This window comes from Thermobia domestica, chromosome 12 (genome assembly GCF_964235325.1).
Source record: "Thermobia domestica chromosome 12, izTheDome1.hap1.1, whole genome shotgun sequence".
NCBI lineage: Eukaryota > Metazoa > Arthropoda > Insecta > Zygentoma > Lepismatidae > Thermobia > Thermobia domestica.
This window is the reverse complement of record NC_137465.1, coordinates 216,878,059-216,890,882: the sequence shown is the minus strand read 5'-3', so window position 1 is coordinate 216,890,882 and position 12,824 is coordinate 216,878,059.

Here is a 12,824-nt window from a genome sequence, read left to right as displayed (position 1 = left end):
GCTTTTTGGTCACGATTTTTTTTTAAACTGGCAAATGTAAGTACAGATTGGAAATTTTTGTTCTATAAAAGATCAAAATTCACCATCAAAAATATCTATGGTCGGCTTTAGATGCTACCAAATCGCAAGCAAAGTACGTTTGTATCGCATGGATGAAAATTCGGCCTAATTCACACCCAAATTCGCTCTTGAAAATGTTAGGAAATTTTATGATTTGGTAAAGAAAAGGTCACGAAATTTCATTGTGAAATTTTAGTAGACACCCTAGTGACGGCCCCCAACCCCGATCTTCGTCGCGCAAGTTGGTCCTTCCTTGATTAAACATAATGCACCATTTCCTCATTGATGACTCGTTCATTGTATTATCACCATAAACATTCTTTATATGACTATAAATTTAACTTTTTTTGCGCATTCAGAAAACGATTGACACTCCGTACTTCACATTTGGCGAGATTTTCGATTGGCGCCGCCATTTCGAATCGCTGCAAAAACAAGTAGCGTGACAGCATAGCATTGAGACTCGGCTCACACTGCAGTGAAGGAAGGAGCTAACTGCAGCGCACGCGATCGCACTGGTGGGAGGTCGGCGCCGTTCGCGATACGCAAATGTTCTTTACTTTCTGGATGGCCCTCGTACTTGAAGTCCTAGCATAAGTGCTACTTCGGTATAATTACTTGGAGTGAGTGTTCATTTCTGAGTTTCGCTTCGAAGCCAGTATGTAGTTGACAAAAGCGATCTAAAGGCAAAACAATCCTGAACTCGTTGAAAGTATATATCAATAGACAAGGTTCGGAATAACTTATTCAGGATAAACCTTTACTACACTCACTCGAATGTTAATAGTAATTAATGTTAACTGGCGTACAATTAAATTTTGTTATTCTAGTCATTAAGATATTTGTTCTTAAGACTACATCACAAAGATAAATCGCTCTCTTGATTGCTATGAAAAATAAGATCGTGTGTGACAATATAATTTGGGTATGTTGCAATGCAGATTTTGATGTTCAGAAAAGCTTACGAACCTAAGTCAGTTGACGTACTTCACTGAACATCTGTTCTTGATTTCAGTATATCAGTTTTTTTTTTTTTTTTTTTTTTAACGAATGATTATAAATTAACTAAAAGAAGTAGAGGTGGTTGGTGGAGTTCAGAGCCTCTTGCACACATAAGGAGGCCTATGATAAGTAAATCCACAGCTTAACATGGTATCCGAACCATATAAACTCCCCCTTTGGAATCGAACTTGGGTCTTCGGCAGCGCAGGCGTGCATGTTAAATATATAGCCACGAGGGAGCTCACAAAATGGAAATAAAACCATTATGCGTGATTAAGAGATAAGTAAGTTAATAGGTAATATGGTTAGTACAGTATAGTATAGGCAATTATCGACCGAAGATATGTTCTAATAGCGTTATGTAAGCTATTGAACAGTCCCATATATAAAAGATTATCTTGCAGTAACGTTGTGAAATGTCAAAAGCTACCTAAACTCTATATCCAATGGAGCGAAGGTTCAGTGCCGCACATTCATAAAAGCTCTCCATTGACTTCTGTCGTTAGCCAACTAGATCGAGTTTCTACTTGGTATTGTTATTTTTACGAGATCCATCTTAATGTTATCCTCTCATTTGGACCGTGGTATTCTTAATGGTCTTTTTCCCATTAAGTTTCCAGTTAAAATTTTAAAACTGTTCCTACTTTCTTCCATTCTGGCTACATGATTTGCCCACCTGTCTCTCGTAGACTTAATGATCCTAACAGTTTTAGGTAAGCTGTATAAATTTTGCTATTCATCGTTATGAAGTTTCGGCATTCTCCATGCCTCTTCGGTCTGAATATTCGCCTTAGGATTTTAAGCACTTCCAGCGTGCGACCATGTTTCGCAACCATACCGTACAACGGGCATAATTATCGTTTTATATATTTTAAGTTTCATATTCATTATCTACCTGCTGATGAAATTTTACCTCTGCAGTAACTATTACAAGATTGTAGTTTTAAAGTAGCTAGAAGATTGTAGTTTACATTTTTCTAAGTAAATAATGAATTATTTACTTAAGGAAATAAACTGATGCATGATCAAAATATGAACTATGACTCATCGTGGTACGTGGACTACAATATCAACGTGGACTACAATAATAAATATATTGAGATATAACCCAAATATAAAAGTTTATACCTTCTATCTGGGGAATAAAAAAAAAAAATCTCCGAAACTGTTTCGATTCTTGCTGATATTTTTATCAATGATTTTTGGCTGTTACACTGGTTACATCTGGGTAGGTTTCGGCATTCCTGTTAGAACCCTTAAAAAAAAAAAAAAAAAAAAAAAAAAAAAAAAAAAAAAAAAAGTAACTGGCTTCTAAAAGAAAAAAAAGTACGTTTCAAAGTTAATAACGTTGTTCACTCTGTGAAGGTTTATATATATATATATATATTATTCCTATTCGAAAAAATAGTTAGTGCAGTTTTTTTTTGGTATTATTAATTCTCTGCCTCTTGAAGAGGAAATAATGAATTTTTATCTAAAATCTGTGAAGGGTGTACAGTTATACAGTTGACATGGATTAAACTTTTGAAATTCCGGCAATTACTTTGTGGCAACTATTAGCAATTATCTTCACGTATACTTAGATGAGTCATAATTAATATTATGTAGAAATTATTAAATGGTGAAAATGAGAATTGAAATGCTTCTAAATCTGCCAGTACATAGTTAAACCAAACATACTGATATATGAAGCTTCGAAGAGTTTAAGCCTACTATTAGTTAGGAGATATTGGGTAAGCGCATTGCAAATCCCATCACCGGTTGCTGCTTGTTTCCTTAGTCGGAGTCCGCTGTTTCGTCCATGCAAGTAACTCCTCAATTGTCTTCACGACGCTGGATGAACCCCACATTGTCAACGTCATCTACATTTCTGACTACCCAAGGATTAACTAAACCCTGCATTGCTTGACTTCTGGAACCTGTAGACGTCACGACGCTGGATGAACCCCACATTGTCAACGTCATCTACATTTCTGACTACCCAAGGATTAACTAAACCCTGCATTGCTTGACTTCTGGAACCTGTAGACGTCACGACGCTGGATGAACCCCACATTGTCAACGACATCTACATTTCTGACTACCTAAGGATTAACTAAACCCTGCATTGCTTGACTTCTGGAACCTGTAGACGTCACGACGCTGGATGAACCCCACATTGTCAACGACATCTACATTTCTGACTACCTAAGGATTAACTAAACCCTGCATTGCTTGACTTCTGGAACCTGTAGACGTCACGACGCTGGATGAACCCCACATTGTCAACGACATCTACATTTCTGACTACCTAAGGATTAACTAAACCCTGCATTGCTTGACTTCTGGAACCTGTAGACGTCACGACGCTGGATGAACCCCACATTGTCAACGACATCTACATTTCTGACTACCCAAGGATTAACTAAACCCTGCATTGCTTGACTTCTGGAACCTGTAGACGTCACGACGCTGGATGAACCCCATATTGTCAACGACATCTACATTTCTGACTACCCAAGGATTAACTAAACCCTGCATTGCTTGACTTCTGGAACCTGTAGACGTCACGACGCTGGATGAACCCCACATTGTCAACGACATCTACATTTCTGACTACCCAAGGATTAACTAAACCCTGCATTGCTTGACTTCTGGAACCTGTAGACGTCACGACGCTGGATGAACCTCACATTGTCAACGACATCTACATTTCTGACTACCCAAGGATTAACTAAACCCTGCATTGCTTGACTTCTGGAACCTGTAGACGTCACGACGCTGGATGAACCCCACATTGTCAACGACATCTACATTTCTGACTACCCAAGGATTAACTAAACCCTGCATTGCTTGACTTCTGGAACCTGTAGACGTCACGACGCTGGATGAACCCCACATTGTCAACGACATCTACATTTCTGACTACCCAAGGATTAACTAAACCCTGCATTGCTTGACTTCTGGAACCTGTAGACGTCACGACGCTGGATGAACCCCACATTGTCAACGACATCTACATTTCTGACTACCCAAGGATTAACTAAACCCTGCATTGCTTGACTTCTGGAACCTGTAGACGTCACGACGCTGGATGAACCCCACATTGTCAACGACATCTACATTTCTGACTACCCAAGGATTAACTAAACCCTGCATTGCTTGACTTCTGGAACCTGTAGACGTCACGACGCTGGATGAACCCCACATTGTCAACGTCATCTACATTTCTGACTACCCAAGGATTAACTAAACCCTGCATTGCTTGACTTCTGGAACCTGTAGACGTCACGACGCTGGATGAACCCCACATTGTCAACGTCATCTACATTTCTGACTACCTAAGGATTAACTAAACCCTGCATTGCTTGACTTCTGGACCTGTAGACGTCACGACGCTGGATGAACCCCACATTGTCAACGACATCTACATTTCTGACTACCTAAGGATTAACCAAACCCCTGCATTGCTTGACTTCTGGAACCTGTAGACCAGCGTGTCTTAGGAGTTGCCTGACAACTTTACTAACTTAAATACAGTATTAATAAATTACATTTTACAGTTGGGTTGAAAATAAACTCTTCTCTTTTAGAAGTTCAATGTAACTCAATTCCTGGGAACCTTGCAGTAACAAAGGTGTATATTGCATTAATAATAACAATATCTTCTTATCTTAATACGTGTACTGGTGATAATTTCAACTAGTGATCCTGTAGCTTTCTGCGGGTCTTTTTCTCAGATGTTGGTTGATACCAAATTTCCTTTACATCCGTAAATGATTGAAAGCATAGTAGATGGCCCAAACACCTTTGAGAGCTGTGATCACTGGAATTGAAATTGTAGAAAATGTACGTTACACACGTAGATTTGTTCACTAACGTGTCGATTTTTGTAAGAAGCTATAATTTTTAATATGGATTAAGGTAAAAAGCTATATTTTTATTAAATGTATATTCTTTGTGTGTGTGTGAAGCTTTTCTTTTGAGTAACATGCTGTTACAAGTGCATCTAAAGAGCTTGCGAAAAGTGACAATTTTTCTGTTACAATTGTACATTGTAATACAATCTCCAAATAAATAGTATTTATGACCTCTAGCGTAACCCGTATACATTATGAGTAAAAGATCACCCAACAAATTTGTTAAATTTCTCTGTCGATTTAAGTGAGCATGTGCAATTCTTTGAAAACACATACCGGCTCTTATTACCAGCAGCATTTATAATCAATTATGTTCAAATTTTCAGCAAGCCCGTTGCTCGTTGGTTTGTAGTATTTTTATGTAACTTTTAAGTGACTAATAGCCTAGAATTGTATATTTATATGTACAAGGGATGGTTGTCTATGTACACATTCTAAATTAACAACTGAAGCGAGGGATTTTATATTTTTTCTATATTTGTCTGATGGACACCGATTTCAGAGTTTGGTTTTCCGTCACGCAAGGATTGTAGTAAAATACTTCTCAACACATCATGTTTATGCTTGAGGTGAAAATGATAACAATTAAAAATAACCAGTGGTGGTAAGAACTGTACTTAAAGAGTAAAACTTTGTTCGCTTCAAGTTGAAATACCTACCTTCTTATGTGAACATTAATTCATTTATTACTTTGAGAACACGCTTTCTCGTTCTTTCTTTCTCTCTCTCTTTCTATATATATATACCCCGAAAATAATACATGGTGTGTGTAAACTACAGGGAAAAACTAAGGAATGTTATAAATTACGAGAACTGGGAGTGTTAAAAAGCATAATATAAACAATATGGAAAGGTTTCACCCACCTGATTTTTAATCTTTTGATGGCAGTCTTCTTTAAACCGATAAATCTTCGTGTTTAAGTGGAGCTTCGTCCTTCTATTTGGTGTGCAAGTATTTATGCTATTAAAACTGCCAAACGCATTAAACAGAAATTCTAAATTAAAATACCAATTATGATTTAGATTCAATCTAAATCATTAAAAGTGAAGCTGAGGAATTTGAAAAGAAAAATCTAATGTGTAGTTGAAATTACCGTACACCTAGAAAGTTTATCAGAATTGAAATGGTATTTTCGTGACTTTATTGGAGCCGCGGTGGCTTAGCGGTAGAGCATTCACCTCTGGTGCATGTTTTTTTTTTTTTTACGGGGTTCTCCCGTTTTCACGCACTTTTTTTTTTCATTCCACCTTTTCCTTCATCTCTCATCGTCACTGTCTTCTTTAACCTAGCCGGCATAACCGTGTAGAACTTAAAAGATTTCATTTCCGTGACTTTACTGTACCCTTTTTTCTTTCTGTGTGCAACAATCGTTTGACTATTTTCCGTGATAGTTTGTATGGAGAGAGACAGAGAAACGAAGATGAAGTAAGTAGTTTATTTAACATGTTAAAAGTTTCCGAACTGTTCATGTAAAATAAGGGGAAAAAAGGAAAATAAAAAAAGTTGTTGTACTTAAGCGCAAATGCTGTTTGATTTTAAAGGATAAAATCAAATAAAATTTGCGCAATGTACATGATTTTAAAGAAATAGTGAGCGGCTATTCGAAGCGTTCGCAACGCCTTTTTATTGCTCATGCGTACGCTTTGAATACGCTGACCAAGTATTTAAATGTGGATGGATAGTCACAGTGTGCTGCAAACGGTAAAACAATAAAAACACGCAGAAAACGTTGACTCGAGCGTATTTGGTGCGTTTTGGAACAATGGACCGCCTGCTGTTTAAAAGATATCTGAAGGAAGGAAAAAAAGGAAAGACGTGTTGCCAGGTAAGGGTATTTTAGCAAGAAACAGATGCTTTGTGCAAAGTATTGGAACTCTGCTATTATAGACCTGGAAACCCTGACTGGCAGAAAAGTCCTAGAAATCCTGACTGGCTCACAATATGATTTATAACTGGCGAAAGTAAAATTACCGAGAAGCCACCTAGGTCTCGTTCGCTGCGGGGAGTAACACATCGGAAACGCATCCTCGAATAGCCGTACACTAAAATCAAGTAACATTTGCGCAAGGTACGTGATGTTTCCTTTTAATTTTTTCTATTTAAAGTAATTTGTTTTTCGTTCGTTGTTCAGAGATCGTGTGAACTGTTTTGCTTTCTATATACCGTGTGATGTACTTTTCGTAATGTCAGGTAAACTTGATAATTAGTTTTACTATAAATTACGCATGACAGATTGTGGACAATTGTGTGTCGCGATATATGGAATTTCTTTCAAGGGTTTGTGTGAGAAAACCATTTTTTTCCCGTGTGTACTGTTTTTTTTTTTTTTTCAAACTTTTAAAGAATGAAGCAGAGAACTTATTTTATTTCCTATTTACTAATTTTCTTAAAAAATCACATAAGAAAGTTGAAGGATGTCACGCACAGACATTTAATTAGAATTATTGAAGAGTTTCTTAATAACAAAGATAAAATTGTCGACCTACGAATTAGTAGAATAAATAGATACAGTAGACTCCCGAGTATGCGGGCTAATGTGGCGGAAGGACAGGCGGATAAAAAGAAAAAAAGATCAAATAGGCCGGAGTTCTGTGAACTCATTAAGCATACCCCAAGAACAATTTACGAATACAGTACTTTACGTACTGTACAGTTATAATCAGGAACAGCGGCGGGCGTACTGTATTGAAGTTGGGTACATACTTACAAAACAGTGAACAAGGAGCAGAATGCTGTTCATTTTCTGTCACAACTTGTATTTTGCACACGACACGTAGGAGGGGATTGTAGCAGACGCCCGGTTCCAATGCCTTGGCAATGTTGCCAATGTAACATCTTGCCATCCTCATTTATATTTACGATAAAAGAAAAATAGGCCGGGTACTCGGGAGTCTACTGTATTTTGTTAATTGTTTTAAATGATAGTAGGAAAAAAATTAGGAACAAGAGGGTAAAAATTGATAGTTTAATAAAGCAAAGAATAATTTAATAGAGAAAAAAAACTTGAGTAACATTTATTTTCTTGTTTGTAGAACTTATTATTATATTTTTACAGTTTCGTTTGATAGGTATGTGTATATGCACGCAGATAAAAATTGCTTTCTAGTTCTGCAAAATATACAAACTACCGATAAATAGATAATTTAATTATGTGATCAGAGAAGATTACATTTCAGTCCATCATCGAGAGAGCAACAATGTCCTTGGAAATAGAAGTAGCATACAGAGATGTCAGAATGTAAAATTGATTCCTTTTTCGTTAGTTAATAAATGGACGTCCCTTGTTTGATTTTAGACATGTCAATTGTGAGAAGATATATTTTCGTTTTCTGTTTCCTTGCATTTTCGCATCCACCATTTGGTCTATCCTTTACTTGCATTTATTGTCTGTTGATTGTAGTATATAGCTCTTAACCAATCGTGTAACGTTAAATAAAAACAGAAAAGTAAACGACGTTGTTTTTCACAATATTTTGCATTGCATTTGCAACTGGTATTTTATGAATTCAGTATAGTGTATATATATTCTGTAGCAACAAATGATAAGTTTTGATATGTTGTGAATTCTGCAGATCTATAAAATGTTTTAAAAGTTTCTAATGTAAGTTTTTAAACCGTATATATGTATCAAAGGTAATGATTTATCCTGATTTATAAATAATTTCGTGTAAAATATTTTGTTGAGAAGTAATAATCCCAGTCAAATATAGAAATGGATTGATTTTCCACACCAGTCGATGATATTGCATGCTTTTTTTAAAAAATAAGTATTATTGTATTTGTGAATTATTTGTAAAAATAAGAAAAAAAAGAAGCCAGGAATGTTGTAAAATACAAAAAAGAAATGAAATATTGTATTATATAATACGATAAAGTTATGCAGATGTGTGCATTTGTATTTTTTCTTTAAGTTAACACAAACCTTTATGTGCTTAGGTATTCAAAATGAAGTGTATTTGTAACAATAAACTGTATAATAAAAACAAAAGCACGAAATTTTATTAACAATCCTTTATGCCAGCGTATTTGACTACCTTTTCAGTGACAAGCACGAAATTTTATTAAAAATCCTTTATGCCAGCGTATTTGACTACTTTTTCAGTGACAAGCATGAAATTTTATTAAAAATCCTTTATGCCAGCGTATTTGACTACTTTTTCAGTGACAAGCACGAAATTTTATTAAAAATCCTTTATGCCAGCGTATTTGACTACTTTTTCAGTGACAAGCACGAAATTTTATTAAAAATCCTTTATGCTAGCGTATTTGACTACTTTTTCAGTGACAAGCACGAAATTTTATTAAAAATCCTTTATGCCAACGTATTTAACTACTTTTTCAGTGACAAGCAGGGAATTAGGGTCAAGAAAAATCATTACATATTAGAGCCTTTTTGTTTCAAGTGTATCCCTGCTGGCGCTCCTGTCGGCGTGTTTTTCCCGTACCTCCCTAGAAAGAGGAGGGACATGTTCTTGTGGCGGATGTTCTTCAATAGCTATATGCAAACAGGGTTGCCACATTTAATTATTTCACGTGCTTCGCTGTGTACTGTCTTGTCAGGTATTCTAAGTAGCCAATGATTTTCCCTCGTCAAGAATAAACGACTGATGACAAATTGGCAACACAGCCTAAGTTATTCACTTTTTTCCCCAGAGGAAAGGGAAGGTTTCCTCCGTAAAAGGGTGGCGGAGGTGGGTCCAAAATATGTTTCACACATTTTCCGAGGCACACTTGATATAGCATCTATGTTTCTTGTCTTTCTAAACTATCCTCTGTATAAATAAGGGAAACTACACAACGACTCGATTTGTCTGTGTTCATCAACAGGTGTCAGAGCAGAAACACTAAGAGAGAGCGAGATTTTTTTTTTTTTTCTGATATGGATTCGGCGTGTCAGTAGTAAGTTCTATCTCATCATGTATTCCTCTGCTGCAGCTGAAGGTACCGAAAATCTTATTTTCGGTTTTAACATCGATCGCCATAAAACGAAAACTGCAACAGGTAGCGAGAAATATTTTTTGATGTGGTTGAAAAAATCACATTTTTTTTCAAAAGAACTTTTTGATATATATAGATAGATAGATAGATTTTAATTCAGAAAACTCCTACGTGATGTATTTAAAAAGAACAGATTTACTTTAAAAACGGAATTTAATGTAAATTGATCCTTTTTCTAATTGGCAAACTACAGGGGTTTCAGGTTTCTTTATTAAGCGATGTTAGAATTAGGGTAGGGACATGCCGAAGATACATTGCGATCGAGGTCGAGGTTTAAGTCGCAGTCGCTACCTCCATGTCTAGGTCGCGATGGATGAAGGGCGCACATAGCGAGGAGGTCGCAACCTCGCTGTTAAGTTCTCAGTTAAAAAAAAAAGAAAAAAAACCCTGCTGTGACACATGTGAAATTCTGTCAGTGCATAAAAATCACTGCGAAACCACATTTTGAAATTGAAAGGACCAAACAGTTTATAAATAGGGATGGACGCGAGACGAGATATGAGATTTGCCAGTCTCGTCTCTTGTTTCGCGAAAATATTTGAGTTTCATCTCTATCAATATTCTAAATCAAAGACTTTTACCTTTTATTCAATTTTCTGTGAAGAAATGCCCTCTTTCTGCATGCAGGCGAGAAATCGTTTCCCAGTAAAATTTAATAAATAAATAAATCAGGTATGTCTTCAGGTTTCTAGGTGGATGGGGTATTAATTGCAGCAAATGAAGTTTCGGCACTGCAATTCCATTATTCGACGTTTCCTCCCTATGGATACGTGCCTGTCTTTACAGGTATTTCTTTACCTTATATCAATAACGAATTTAGAAGAAACCCTTTTTATTAATCTCGAAATTGGATGTGTGGAGATTTTAAGCATAGATATGATTAACAGTAGCTTTAGAAAAAAAAAAAAAAAATACAATTTACGGACTTCAGCTCGAAAGCCCCTCCCTGTGACCGCCACTGCCTTATATAATAATAAGCTACAGCATAATACTCAAATAAATAACTTATCTGACATTCACATTTCAGTTGCTATTTTCTTCTATTCTCTATTTAAAACGTGCCTATTATGATGTTTGTATTTCTTACTCCATATTGCTGGAACATTCCTCATTAGTTCTATTAATATGTCTTTCATAATCAAATATAATAGTGCAGCAAAACCCCTCGAGCATAGACATACACAATCCTCTGCAGACGGAATTCTAAAGACTGAAGACGGAAGACTAAAGACTTTATTCCGTGCAGCGCTTAAGGGAGAGCCAATGAGAACACGAGCCACAGCAATGCTTCCACTGAACATCGATGTAAAAACAAACTCCGTTGTTCATCATCGCGACCACTAATTCACCCTCGCGGTCGACCTCTAGGCAGCGATGTATCGTACATTTTCGCATGCACTTGCCCATTTAAATCCATGTGTTTGTGCCAGTATCGAGGGTGCGACCGCGACTTAAACATCGCGAGATATCATCGGCATGTCCCTACCCTTAAAGTGAAATCAAGAATTTCACGATAATCATGTTGTGGGTGTTTCTTACACGTGACTATCTTTCTAGTAGAACCGAGCTAAGTAGGCCGAATGGTAGAACGTTGGCTTTGCATTCGGGAGGTCGTGTGTTCGATTCCCGCTACCGACCACTCTGACTGGAGTTTTCCACGTTTTTCCTCAGCCCTACCAGGCAAATGCCTGGACGGTACGTTCCCAAATCCTTTCCATTGTTATTGTTAGATACCCAGTATAAAATGACCTCTGGTGGTTGGTAAATAAAAGATATTGTTCACCTAACATTAAAGAGAAGCCAATCACCGTGACCTTCCGAACTCAATTCACAATGATTGGACGAAAGAAAGATAATGTATAGTAATTTTTTTAAAGCATATTATTTACTAAAGAATCAAGGTAAAGTATGCAACGTAGGATGTTACCATTTTGCAACTGAAAAAAAAAAAAAAACAATTGCATTATGTTCAGGAGCGTCATTTACGGGCAATTGCCTCCCCCCTGAGTTTGAGATTTATATAGATTTTATCAATAGAACAGTAGTAAATCAGTGAAAAACGCGAAATTTTACGTTTATCAAGAGGTCTTGCCCCCTCAAGCAAAATCTGAAATGGCGCTCCTGATTACGCGATATAACTATATAGGCTTAACTAGTTTTATTTATAAATTGAATGCAGTTGTTTCATACTACTCTTATCACAAGTTTCTCATAATGAATATCGGTATATTTTGCTTTAAAATTGTAAAATTATACATAATGTACTTGCATATCAGCATGAATTGTTCATGAATATAAATATTTGATTTCACGTTTTCTGCACTCAGTATGACAAATATAATAACACATCATGGAATTCTTCATGTCCTTTACACACATCTGACATACTGTTATTAGCACTTTTGATATTTCGTGATCAAAGGTTTGGAGGGGTCCGTGCCCCACCCAACCGTTTTTTCCAGGAAAACACGTATTCCCTCATTTTACGTCTACAATATTTGCGCACAATTTCATTCACTTTGGTCCACTTGTTTTTGCCTTTTGGGCGTCAACTTTCAAAATTTTGGGCAGAGGGCTTTTGCCCCTATAACGTTTTTCCGCAGAAAAAAAAATCGTTAATTTCATGTGTAGTATCTACCTGCCAAATTTTATCAAAATCGGAGTGTTACACTTGGGAAGTGTTACTTGTCAAATTTCTTGTTTCTGGATAAAATATACTACCCCACCCGTCACTTTTTGTTTAGATACATTTGTAAAACTAGAATTGTTTTTTTTTTAAGTTTTATTTCAGAGAAAAACATATTTTTTCACTTTTTAAAAAGTCTTTTTATGTTTTTGTATGACACTCTTCAGCCTTAAAATTC